Here is a 12129-nt window from a genome sequence, read left to right as displayed (position 1 = left end):
ATGTTACAGCATAATTCAGCATTTCTTAAGCCCCCAATTACAGAAAAGACTGACACATTGTAGCTTGATTTTACTTCCATACCATGTCATGTACCCCTGACATTCACTGTTATTTTCATTCATGCGAACATCAGTCATTTGGCAGGAGGAGCAAAGGATAAGGCATGTCAGTGAAGCACTAGTCATGGACACTTCAAATCAAATGGTAACATCAGGAGAATGCTTGAGGAGAAGATGGTGAAGTAGTGCAGCGCTTTGCGTTGTTGCCTCACAGCAAGAGGTTCTCTGGTTCAATATTCGGCTGGGGTGCCTTCTGTGTGGAGTCTGCATGTCTTCCCTGTGTTTGTGTGGGTTTCCACCCATGTTACAAAGACATGTGTCTGGAACATTTCTCCCTAGGCCTCCACTGAAAATTGACTTTTCCAAATTGGACTTTCCCGGTAAACAAATGCAAAATAAAAAAAATCAAAGACTGCTTCTCTACCAGTTATACTACAGTCGCTGGGAGTTCTTCCCTAAAAAGTAGGTTTCTATCTGTGCTAATCTGGTTGGAGATCCATGTTGTTTTGCACTCCCACCTTTTCATTTTGTTAGTACTGTACCCACTGACCATAAAGCATGACAGACGATGCCTTCCTTATGGACCTGCATTCCCCATAAAACAGTAGATAAACAACAGCTACACACTGAATGATGTCAGTAAGTGAAACACATGCAGGGCATTCAGTCTTAAATGTATTCAGTAGACAATAAAACAAAGTAAGGATTAATTTATGATCAGGTTATATGGAGTGACAGCAGGAAGCAGCACTGTAGACAGGCCAGTTAATGTTCTGGTCAGTGCCTCAGTTGGTGCCCTTCAGTAAGGATCCAGATCCAGAGTACACACACACACACACACACACACACACACACACACACACACACACACACACACACACACACACACACACTCTATAAGCAGTATTTGAAATCAGTTAAGCAGCCAGCTTTATTGGTAACCAATACCGCTTGCAGTCTTACAAGAATTGATTAACCCTAATAACATTAACACTAAGGATTGCTTCCAGAATTGCAGGGACCATTTGGCACCCTGTCAATTGCACTCCTGGCAGCTTGCACCTGGGGTAATTGCCTTATTTAACCTGTCCCAGCTATGACTTTGGCAGTAATCCTGAGGTGGATGTTTAATCAATAATCATGCTCAGATGTGGGTAATATAGAGTTTACTCATGGCTGGGGTAGTTTAGTCATGACGATAAAGCCTAAGTGACCATACAGAGGCAGTCCTGAGTAAACCTACATTGTCTGCACCCAAACATAACTTATTGCTAATGCACAATGACATTACTTAAAAAGAGAAATGCATTGCCTTTTTTTAAGCAACATTATTTCATGACTCAACTTTCTTTCTTAGCTGATGGTTGGTGATATACTGAGCATGCGCATGCCAAGTCTGATGATGTTAGCAGTTTGTGCTGTCTCTAGAGCATTACCTGATGTTCATAATGCTCTTTTAATAAGGGTATTGGGAAGATTTATCAGAGATTACAGAAGCTGGAAGATCATACTCCTATTTTTCTTTAAATAAAAATTCTGATTTTTTTTTCTTTTATAATAGTACTATCTCAGGAAAGTTTCTGCTCTTTGGAAAAAATGTCCATAAATTTTATGTTTTGGAAGATGCTGTGAAATATAGAATGTTGTAGCTACAAAACTACTTTTTCTAAGCAATGATTTTGTATCAGGGCTTGTTCCTTTGCAAAATGTACTAATACATTGAGTACATACAGGTGAACAATTAATCATGTTCATCTTTTTAACCAGAAGCTAGTTTTCACAACATGATTGGTATTGTTAGTATATCTGTTCAGCATACATTTCTGTGATGTTTAAACTAAGCTCTTTGCAAATGATCCTTGTTTTCACAACATGATTGGTATTGTTAGTATATCTGTTCAGCGTACATTTCTGTGATGTTTAAACTAAGCTCTTTGCAAATGATCCTTAAGAATGTAAATGTCATAGCCTGGAAGCCTTCTGTCAAAGTTAAAAGATGAATTATAGGTTACTGATTATTGATGATGTTCTTATAGCAGCATGTCTCATTGTCTGCCTTCTCTAGCAGTCTATAATTTACAAGTTGCTGTAGAGCCAGCTCACTGACTACAACACACCTGACAAAAAATTAAATGCACACTTTTTGCAGTGTGGCAAGTCCCTCTCCTGCACCCCACATGTGGAAGGCAAGACCTCCAAATTTATATACACTAATCCCATGGCTGTTCAAGGATGAAGAAGGGAAAAATCTCCCATAAGAAAACAAAAAGACTCACTGCCAGTACACTCACAGAACCACACTGGCAGCCTATGGAGAAAGGCACTCTGGGATTTTAATGTCTTAGAGATGCGCTTGGTGAGATGCCACCTTGGTGACTAGTAAATCAATAAGTTGGACAAAAGCTCCATTGGGATCATTCCATTATCTTGATTAAGAAAGATTTATACACTGGACTAAATGTACATCACCACCTTATCGGAGAATGAACATTCTCCAGCAGGTTGTCCATGCACCAGTAAAGCCTGGTAAAACAAATCTGCTGCTTCAAGATGGCATATTAAGTTACCATGAAGCAAAGACTGGAAAAAAAACAACTGCCATTTCTTACACTCAGAAAGTATGTCTTTGCTGCTTAGAAAACACAAAATAATAAAATGAAATAAAAAAAAGGAAAAGGTAAAGAAAAATACATTCAACTAGGAAGCATAACAGCGATAGTGGTTATAAGGACTTGGCTGCTTAACTTTCCCCTTGCTAAGCAAGGTTTACAAAAGCTGCATTTTCTGAGGTCGAAAAACAAAGAAAAAAATGCAATTGAGTGAGTGCGTGTGTGTGTGTGTGTGTGTGTGTGTGTGTGTGTGTGTGTGTGTGTGAAAGACAGTGAGACAGAGCGTGACAGACAGGGACCTTTCAACTTCTTTGCACAAGAATACTAATCCAAAGAGGCTTTGCATCAACATGCTTTATCTGAACAATAGGAAGAATGAAACTATAATATCTTGCTTTCTTGACTAACTGTAATCCTCAGTGATTTACCAAAAAGTAAAGAGGCAAATCAGGTATGTTCTGCAAAGTCAGGGATAGTTGTAGGACACTGTAATTCTTAGCACTGCATGTTTTTTTTCATTCATTTGATCACAATGACAGGTGAGGTGTACTCAGTTAAGAAAGTGGCTGTAATTGCTGCATAATTTTGTCTGTCTGTTTGTGTGTGTCCTCCAATAAAAATTACACACACAGAAATTTTGAATTGAAATATATAATAAATAATGTAATTGAAATATTCTAATAAAAAAGCAAATATGAAAACATTGACAACTAGCCCATTGTCCAAGTGTAATAATGCCCTATGGAGTGGGTGTTATTAGGGAAATAATATGCCTGCAGAGCCAAGCCTCACAACACCCTTAGGTGGATGTTATTTACCCAATAACACCCATCCTATAAGGCATTATTGCTTGCATAATACACACACACACACACACACACACACACACATATATATATATGGTGGTCCTGCAGAGGGGTCCTGGCTACAGAGAACTGAAAGAAGCGACCACTTTCCTGATTTAAGTACTTTTTGGCTTTTTTTTATCTGCATTGTCCTCTCTGGCTTTCATTTAATAAGATACAACTGTTTTTTTGCTTTGCTGCTGTATTCTAAAGTATCTGCACTTAAAAGTAGTATTTTGGTCGACTCTGGTCGAATATTACTGTTTTTTTGATAATTTAATTGCTGAGGCTGCTCACTAAAGTGTGCTAGCCTGTGTTAATCATTTTTACTGTTTGCCTGACTGCATTTCTATGTTCTTCTCTAAAAAAACAAAAACAAAAAAAAAATACTCCTTGTTTTCCGCCTTTGCTCGACTAGTTAAGACCAGTATACAGGCTTTGCTGTATTCTGGGCTGTGTGTAGTTCCTGTGTTGGCCATTGCCTTACTTGGATAGAAGGAAGTTTCTGAGCTCACCAGTGGGAGTGGGGAGCCTTGAGCAGCCTATCTGTCCCTGGGGAAGTGATCTCAGCACTTGAGCTGTAATTCATTGGTTGCCTTGGACCATTTGCAGCTCTTTTCAAGTTGCCTGTATAAAAATCCGCCTCAGGGCGTTTTGTGATCGGGCACCTAAGCGCAGCAGCGTTATACAGGTGTAAACTATTCTATACAGGTTTTAACTTTTTTGGCTCCGCCAAGTCTGCTCTTCAATTTTTCCCTTAGAAACTCTATTCAGTCTATCTAGCTGTATATAGCAGCACTTGTTTTTGAACTTCTATCCTTAGCAAGCACTCATAAAAACCAAGCACTCTTACCCTAAAGTAAGCACTACAGGTATCCACTACCCTGTGAATATCCACTTCCCTTAAAGGCACAACACTCCTTAAAATATTCTAGTATGTCGAGTGGTAGACCACTAGCATCCTCTCTTGTTCAGCTGGTTAATCTGGGAATCTTAAGACAATGTTACAATTGTCTCATGTACACAGACAACCCTCTCCTCCTTCCTACTAACACATATACTTGTGAGAGATGCAACTATATAGCCAGACTGGAGGCTGAACTCTCTCAACTCAGGACTGGCAAGACCAGTCAGGAAGAGATGGTACCCACACCCAAAGCAAAACCAGTCACACATATAACCACCACCAATGCAAACCAAACACATAAAACACAAAGACATACTCGGAGGCTCTTGTAAAAACTTACCAAAACAACAGAGGCCTCCAAAGCAGACACCCAGAAATACACCCCACAAAACACAACACCTACAACACATACCTCAAGCAACAGGTGTGTCACACATTCACAGCCCCTAAGGCAAAATACTATGCTAGAGACATTAGTAATAGGTGACTCTATAGTCAGACACACCGATGTTCCACTTACCAGGCTGAATAAGGAGAGGGTAACGGTGAGCTGCCTATCGGGGGCTAGGATCCGCCACATTACACACGCACTCAGGTCACTCCAAAGCAAGTACAAATATGATTCAGTCATTGTCCATGCGGGTGTGAATGACCTGAGACGTACCTCCCTGGACTACATGAAAAGAGACATCGAGGAGCTCTCCGATTATGTAGCCCAGACTGGTATGACCCTGACCCTGAGCAGCATCCTACCTTCGCCAAGAATGATGCCTCAGTACAAAGACAAAATGATCAGTTTTAACAATTGGCTTAATCACTGGTGTCATTCTAGGGGGATCCAATGTCTGTCAGCCTGGGATGATATGCTGGACAAGCCACGTTGCTTCGCAAGGGATGGCTTGCACCTGTCACCACTGGGCTTCCGGATACTGGCCAAGGCTCTTGCCACCCCCATAGTGCCTTTTCTAGGCAATGCTCAAAGGACAAATCAACCGCCATAAAAACAAAAGCGGAAAAAATTAAGGGTAATGCTGCTCAACGCCAGAAGTCTAAATCTCAAGATGCAGGCACTCAAGCACTTCTCAGTATGGAGAACATCGATGTCTGTGCAGTAACTGAAACCTGGTTCAAGGCTCCTGAGAGTACTCCAGCACTACCAGGCTATACCTCATATCATGCATTTCGGCCTCAAGTTCCAGGCCGAACCTCAAAGGAGGGGAGTGTCCATTTTCATAAAGACACCTACACCTCTCGATTGGTGGCTGCTCATGAAGCATCAGAAACCATACAAGTTTTACTCACCATAGGTAAAACTGCCATACAACTGGTCGCATGTTATAGAACACCCTCCCAATCCCAGGAATCCCATCAAGCATTCCTGAAAACACTGGAGGATATGAATGTCACACCAAACACCATCATATTGGGTGACTTCAATTACTAACATAGACTGGGCCCACTATTCTAGCCCTAACACCCTGGCCCAAAGATTCCTGGAATTCATAAACTCAAATGCTATGGAGCAACTGGTCACCTCTCCTACGAGGAGAGATAATATACTTGACCTGATTATCACAAACATGGGGTCCAAATGCTCCGCACCGGATATAAACCCCTCACTAGTAAGATCTGATCATAAACTGATCACGTTGGATGTACATATCCCACCCCCACCCCAGAACAAAAGACTACAGTGAAAAACTTCTCAAAAGCTGACTTTGAGCTCCTTAAGTCGGAAATGATATCCTTTAAGCCTACTGGGTCAATGGAAACCACATCCCAAAATGCTGAATCCTTCACAAAAGCCTTCTATGGACATCTCCAGGAATGCATGGATCAGGCAATCCCAACTAAAACCAAGACCCTCTCCACCAAGGAAAACGCCCGGTTTGGTGGACCCCGCTATAAACAAACTGTACAACAAAGAAGGAAGCTGCTGCAGGACAGAGCCAAATCCCACAAGGGAAAGGCTTCCCTGATCAGCACAAGTAAAAACTACGCTCTCTCATAAAAACATCTAAAGCAAACTTTGAGAAAAAGATTGCCAAGGATACCAAAGACAATCATAAAGCCTTCTTCAATTATGTCAGAACCTTGGGAGGAAATTCTCAGATATGCTCTGAGCTGGTACACAATAACAAAAATTCACTGACCCTACTGACATTGCCAACATTCTGGCAGATAGGTTCAGTGCAAATTTCTGCCCTCCCTCACCCCCTAAAGCTGAAGGAACTATCCGTGGTCAATGTAACCGACCTGTGATGACCGACACACAGGTGAAATCAGCACTCAACAAGGCAAAAACACAGCATCTATGGGACCCGATGGTATCCCGGTTGCGTGTTACGTGAACTCCAAGATGAACTAAACCCGACCCTAAGAACTCTATTCAATCTTAGCCTCACTACAGGATATGTACCTGAACACTGGCGCACAGCAACAGTGGTCCCACTCCATAAAGGGGGAAATTCAACTGACCCAGGTAACTACCGCCCCATAAGTTTGACCAGCCTGATCTGTAAGGCTATGGAAAGGATCATCATGGAACTCATAAATGGCGACATTGGTGATCTGCAGACCCTTGATCCCACACAGTTCGGTTTTGTAAAAGGCAGATCCTGCCTCTTAAACCTGGTTGACTTCTTTGAGACAGTCACTAGTGCCATCGATGAGGGCAAGGCTGTCCACACTGCCTATTTGGACTTGGCTAAGGCCTTTGACACAATACCACACTCTGGCGTCATCGACAAGCTCAGCAGCCTAAATGTAAATCCATATGTCACAAGATGGGTAGCAAATTGGCTAAAAACAGAACCCATAAGGTTAAAATTGCTGGAGCCATGTCAGACTCAAAACCCGTCACAAGTGGTGTCCCACAGGGCTCAGTCTTGGGTCCACTCCTATTCGGCATTTATTTTTCAGATGTGAAAGCAAACATGGAAGGATTATGGCTGACAAAGTTTGCAGATGACTGCAAACTGGGCGCCATAGTGGATTCACCTGCTGACACACACATCCTACAGAAAGGTCTCACTGAAACGGACAACTGGTGCCGGAATCATGGCCTCAAACTTAACGCCAAAAATGTATAGTCATCCCCTTTGGGAAAAACAAAGTACCCACAAACTATCACGTAGACAATAACCCACTGAATACAGAAGATGTAATCAGAGACCTGGGGACTCAAGTCGATAGTGACCTCTCCTTTGACAACCATGTTGCCAAAGTGGTCAGAAAGACTTTCTACCTAGCCCATCTCATCATGAAGGATTCTCATCCAGATCAAAGGAGGTCATTGTACCTCTGTATTCCTCCCTCATCAGGCCCATGATCGAATATAATGCTCCATTTGGGATGTATCTCACCCGGCACATGCAGCAACTGGAAAGACCCCAGAAGTACCTCACCAAGAGGATCATAGGTCTAAAACATGTGCCTTATCCAGTTAGATTAAAGAAACTCCAGCTCTATTCAGTAGCATACCGCCTGCTCAGAGGTGATTTGTGCCTAACATACAGGGCCATGTCCAACCAGGAATTGATGGACATGCTCCATCTCAAAAATCCAAATCCACCAGAACCACACGAGCTAAAGATTTCAACCTCTGCACAAATATGAATAGGACATGCTGGAGGGATAGATTCATAACACAGAGGTTACCCATACTCTGGAACAAAATCCCAGTTCACGTGAGACAGAGCCCTTCATTGGCACTGTTCAAGAAAAATCTCGATGCATGGATGGGAGATCGCAAGTTTACCCCGGGAGTGACCTCAGTGTCACTACTAGACAGAGGTATAGTTTACTAAATAATGGGGTTCCACATGTGTCACTACTAGAGAGGCGCAACTACATAGTATGGGGTGGCGTAAAGCCACATCACTGTTGGCTAGGCTTGTAAATGCCCCCGGGCAGATAGCCTAGTACACTACTATGAAACTATGAAACTATGAAACTATATATGGGTCTCCTTCACATTGTCGACTTTTCAGAAAGTCAACTTTCATATTGCCAGGATCATATGATCGACTTTCGAAAAGCCAACCATGGGGAACCGCTATCTCTGTACAGTCCAGAATAGAAAAATGTCCTTCTTCCGCACTGTAGTGCAATCTCTGAGTTGGTATATTTAAGTTACAGGGGGTGCAGGGGGGGTAACAGTTTAAGGTAAGTGTTTGTTGTGTTTTATATCTTTAGTTTACATGCTCGGCTTTTCGAAAGTCAATTATATGGTCTCAGCCATATAAAAGTCGACTTTCTGAACAGTCGACTATGTAAAGTAGAGAAGACCCATGTATGTACATATATATATATATATATATATATATATATATATATATATATATATATATATATATACATACATATATATATATATATATAAACATATACTGTATATGTACACATATAAATATACAACTATATATATATATATATATATATATATATATATATATATATATATATTCTCCTCATTAGTACTCTTCAAGAAAAATCTTGATGATTGGATGGGAAATAGGAAATTCACCCCGGGGATCACCTCTGTGGCTCTGGTCGACAGGGAGCACGGGAAAATAATTTTCTTGCATGGCGAAAGCCAGGGTACCTTTTTGGCTAGGCTTATATAGGCCCTAGGGCTAATAGCCTAGTACCTACCTATGAACCTATTAAGCTATCTCTCTCTCTCTCTCTCTATATATATATATATATATATATATATATGGATAGATAGATATATAGATATGTATATGCACACATCTACATATGCAACCATATTCATACATAAACAGATATTGAGACATGGACTTCAAACTGAGCTTGTGGTAGCAATATGGAAAGTTGAAAAAAAGCTTAATCTAGTTAATTGGTGTTGCTATGTAATCTGCTTAAATAGCCAAAATAACTACAGTTCAGGAATGGGATGAGAAGATTACACAACAGACTTATAAAAGGAATTGCTGAGAAGACAAGTTCAACTCTTCTTTTTAAACTGTAGTAAACAGTTGCTACAGTTTATACCTTGCCTGTAAAGTATAGTTTTAAACAAAAATAAATATTTTTTAAAGTGTAGGAAACTGCTTAGTACAAATGTAGAAAATGGTTGCTACAGTTTATATCCTGCCTGCAAAGAGTGTTGCAGCACTCAAGTTTTAGTTAAAAAAAATATTTTCTTTTAAAACCATAGCAAACTGCTTCCTACATATGCAGCAAGCGGTTTCTATACTGTATACCCTGCCTGCATGGAGCACTATGACAATCATGTTTTAGTTTAATAAAAAAAGAACTTTTCTGCTTTTACAGTTTATACCCTGCTTGCATGGAAAGCTACCGTTTTCAGGTTTTATTAAAAAAATACATATATTTTTATTATTTTTAAAGTGCAGCAAACTGTTTGCTAAAATGTTTCAAGCAGTTTGCTCCAGGTTAGGTTCATAGGTGTGTACTGGCATTGTGCTGCCTGACGTTAATTCCCAGTGCTGCTATCAAGTGCAGCCACTGGAGTGATCCCCGGGGTAAACTTTCTATTTCCCATCCACTCATCAAGATTTCTTTTTAGACCACAAAAAAAAAAGACAGTATTGCATTAAACAGAAATCAGGATCAGCTGATTGCCCCCCCAATATTTTGGAATGGGGCATGCTCCTCTTGCCCCCTCCTTTTTTTGTTCTTCACTTGATGATGGAAAGGGCTGCTGGTTCATAGTACAAGCCCAGTGCACTGGTTGAACCAGCTACATTTCTGGTAGTAAGATCAATGAAAGTACCTTGCAAGGAAGAAACATACCCAGATAATGCACCTGAGCCAAGAAAAACATACTGCCACATTCTACATACACCTGTATCACAGACACAACAGATAAATATCATAGAAGCATTACACCAATACGACATACCAGCTATCCCTTGTGGTAAACAACATCAGTCCATTAGCAAATGCAAAACAGCAACTGTGCTACAAAATTCAAGAGAACATGGAATTTATCATGTTCCAAGTGTCCATGATAATCTGGAGTCCATGTGACTAAGTAAAACAGCCACACTGTTCAAAAGGTTTGTTATTAGATATTGGGGTATGTTAGAGAACAGAGTGACAGCCACTGTTTAACAGTTAGTATGTGATTCAGATTGTAGGGTTATGACAAAGGGGGTGTTAGGAATGACAGGTCATGTACCATCAATAGCACTGCTTATTGATATTAATTATTAAAACCCCAAACAGCAGGAAGAATGGAGAAAACAAATATATGGAATAATACTGGACAAAGGGATAAGATAAAACTGCTGAAATGAGCAGACAGGATGACTACTCACTTTTAACAGAAAAAGGTATGTATAGTCAAAAGAAAATGTGCAGTCTAATAAACATAACTTAAGAGAAGAATGAAACACAATTTATATAATTACATGGAAAAACAGACATGAAAAACTACATTATAGGTTCATAGGTTCATAGGTAGGTATTAGGCTATCTGCCCAAAAGAATTTATAAGCCTAGCCAGAATGCGTTGGCTTTCGCCGCCCCCTTAGATTAGTTCCCTGTGCCTCTGTCCAGCAGAGCCACTGAAGTGATCCCCGGGGTAAACTTTCTGTTTCCCATCCACTCATCAAGGTTTCTTTTAAGAGTGTTAGCAAGGAGCTCTGCTTAATGTAAACTGGAATCTTGTTACAAAGCATGGGAAGTCTCTGGGACAGGAATCTATTCCTCCAGCATGTCCTACTTATTGTTATGGTGAGGTTTAGATCACTAGAGCGTGTGGCTCGAGGGGATATGGTTTTCTTTAGGTGGAGCATGTCCATCAATTCTGGGTTGGACATGGCCTTGTATGTCAGGCAGAGATCACCTCTGAGTAGGCGGTATGCAACCGAGTACAGCTGGAGTTTCTTCAGTCGAGCTGCATAGGGCATCTGTTTGAGGCCAGTGATCCTCTTGGTGAGGTACTTCTGTGGTCTTTCCAGCTGCTGCAGGTGACTTGTAAGGTACATCCCAAATGGGGCATTGTACTTTATGATGGGTCTGATGAGTGATGAGTAGAGGGGCACAATGACCTCTTTTGATCTGGATGCGAACCCTTTTGTGATTAGGTGGGCAACGTAGAAGGATTTTCTAACCACTTTGGCAATGTGATTATCAAAGGTGAGATTACTATCTACTTGGGTCCCCAGATCCCTTATTACGTTTTCCGTATTTAGGGGACTACCACCTATGTGGTAGTTTGTGGGTACTTTGTTTTTTCCAAAGGGGATGACTATGCACTTTTTGGCATTTAGCTTGAGGCCATGATTTTGACACCAGGTATTGTGTCAGCCGGAGAGTCAATTATAGCCCCTAGTTTGCAGTCATCTGCTAACCTGGTCAGCCACAGTCCTCCTGTGCTTGCCTGTACCTCTGAGAAGTATATGCTGAACAGGAGGAGTTACTAGGGGTTATTATAGTGTTATATGATAAGGTATACCATATTAGCTACCTATTTGTTTTTGAGATTGTGTGTGAAGACATGCAAATTAATAAGAGTAAGGAAAAAAAAGGAAATATGTTTACAAGACATCTTGAGAGAATCAGGAGGCAACAAAGAGGCATTTCTTGTCAGAATGGAGAAACATCTATAGATTTTAGTAGCAGCTGAGAGAGCATTTGAGGACAAGATGAGTTTATGTTTGCTCTACGGAAGGGAAAAGATAAATGTAATATTAAATGGCTTTTGTTTCAT

General features: G+C 40.8%; 1 protein-coding gene across 2 annotated transcripts in view; it reads right to left on the bottom strand.

The window, feature by feature from the left end:
- Positions 1 to 12129, bottom strand: part of SEMA5A (semaphorin 5A) — a 2688572-nt gene that overhangs the window by 1138696 nt on the left and 1537747 nt on the right. The gene's annotated exons all lie outside the window — the stretch shown is intronic.

This window comes from Protopterus annectens, chromosome 3.part0 (assembly GCF_019279795.1).
Source record: "Protopterus annectens isolate FY-2018-M chromosome 3.part0, PAN1.0, whole genome shotgun sequence".
Lineage (NCBI taxonomy): Eukaryota > Metazoa > Chordata > Ceratodontiformes > Protopteridae > Protopterus > Protopterus annectens.
This window is presented reverse-complemented; position numbering and strand designations above follow the sequence as displayed.